Genomic DNA, 2403 nt, shown 5'->3' on the forward strand with positions numbered 1-2403 from the left:
TGTCTATTACTCCTTGTATTTCACACTCCTGTGTTTGTGGTTGGTTTAGCTTTTAAAGCTAAGATCAAAGAGTGTAAAGGTATAATGAATGGTTCCCACCTCTGCTATTCATGGAATCAGAATATTCTGTACCTGATGTCCTCAGGTTGTGGCTCATGGACTGTTTGGTCATATGAAAGGAGGTGAAATACATATATTCCCCATAAGAAATTGGTGTATTTGCCAAAGAGGGATTATGAGGTCAAAATACAGTTGTGCCTCTGTAATTATAAATCGGAGTTTGCTGTTGCTGTCATGCCTAAAGAGGAAGACACTGGGAATCTGAAACACTTTCTCTAGTAAGATGCCATGAGGCAACTATAATACATAGCTAAAGAAACCTCTTATTCCTGCCTGAACTGGAGAGCATGGGGTGGAAAACTAGCTGTAGTGTTGTTTTACCTCTGCCATAGAAATAAACTCCTAAGTTTTACAGATGGCACTTTTTCTTTTTTCCAAAATTGCACTAAATTTTCATTATATTTTTCCCTAGTATCAGAAAGGCTCTTGCTCAAATATCATTGCCATCCTAATTGCCTATGCCCTGGGTGTTGCCTGACAAGTAACTTGTTCTCTTTGATTCCTGGCCAGGATGCTGACACAGCAACTGGTTTGTTTCCTGTGGAAAAGGAAGAATAGTATCAAAGGCTTTCAGATGTGCCAAAGAGAAAAAGGATTTAAGGACACAAGGAAGCCACAGTCCAGCAGTCAGGCATGTAACAGCCCATGGGAACCCTACAAACAGGATGCTTCAAAATCTGGGATCAGACATTGCCTTGCAAATGGAGCCCTTGTTGTGCAGAAAGCAACTGAGGGAGAGGTCGTGTTGCAAGTGAAGCCCTCAAAGATTAAATTTAATGGGCTCTATTCCTCTCATGTCTCTGGGGAATACATGCTAAGATAGCATTTCTAAAATTAATGCTTAGGAGGTGCTACATGAGCTACAATAATGTGTACACAGTGCTCTTCATTTCATAGTGAGGCAAATATATTGAAGAACTCAATACATTGCAGTGTTTCAAAACTAAACCTTCATTGTCCTCAGGGCAAGCATCCCTCATGGCACCAGTGCCTTCTCAGGTGCCTCCTTTCCAGATTGGCTCAGTGAAGCATGTGGAAAAGGTGCTAACAAGAAATAAGATGTACTCTAAGATGTAGGGATGCAAGATCTCATTGTCTTGTTATCACTCTTCAGTTTTCAAATTCTTCTGTCTGATTTTCAAATTTTTTTTTCAGGTAGCTTGTGCATACTATCCAGAGTTAAAAGCCATTCTTCTGCCCTTTGGTAAACTATGGCAAAGTTGGATCACTAATATAAGATAAAAAGCGAGCTGGTCCACCAGAAATTACATTTGTTGACATATGTCACTTAATGAAGATAAAATCCAAGTTTATTTGCAACAGCTCCTTGCACAGAAAAACTCAGCAAACACAAAAACCTAAGAAATATTGTAATCCTAGAACTAGGATGTTCATAAGCAAGAAGGAAAAAGGGAGGCTATAATAGATTTTTCACTTCTTTCTGGAGGATTGAATATCATTTAAGTTCTGAGTGCAAAAAGTGGGATGCTGCTGCAAATCTATCCATTCAAGACTGTATAAAACATGTAGTTTTAGGTTGCTGTGGGTACCTGCTTAGGAAAAAAAAATGGGATTGGGGGAGAGAGAGAGTAAGAGAGTGGTGTCACAGGGCAGGACTCAGCTGTGCTGCCAGTTGTATTAATTAGCTTTGCTTGCACACTCCTGCATTATAATCAGTATTATTCAGCTTTAATTTAATTTCCATTAACCTCTGCAAAAGGTTCTCTACAGGTTTGGATACAGGGAAATACATCTAGGGTATTACTGCATGGATAGAAACAACAGTTTGCCCATGGTCAAACAGCAGCTTAAGAAAAGGCACCATAGCTAAGCAGCAGCCTATTCTTTATCAGCTGTGAAGAGCTGTCAAATACAGAAGGCATGAAATGATGTATGTTCTTCTGTATCTGGTTTTACCAGGAAATTAAATATTGGGCTTGTTCATGCAAGGCAGGTAGAACCTTCCAGGTCACACTTAGTAAGTGGCTTAATATTCAATTTGCCTGACTCAAGGGCTGACTTGAACCTAAAATGTTTGGTATTGGGGCCTGTCCATGTCCCTAAACCATCCCTTCTGCAGTGCAGTAGCATCTCCTTTGCCCTCAAATTAGTCCCCTCCCAGAACACCTTTTTCCACTTCATTCAAACTATTAATACAACATATGTTTTGCAGCTAATTATTAGACACATTGTTGTATTATTGAGAGCATAATTTTACCAATTCAGACATGGGCCTGGCAAAACTAAGGCTCATGATCACAACTGCCAAGCACAGGAGAAAAA

This window comes from Corvus cornix, chromosome 2 (assembly GCF_000738735.6).
Source record: "Corvus cornix cornix isolate S_Up_H32 chromosome 2, ASM73873v5, whole genome shotgun sequence".
In the NCBI taxonomy this organism is placed as follows: Eukaryota; Metazoa; Chordata; class Aves; order Passeriformes; family Corvidae; genus Corvus; species Corvus cornix.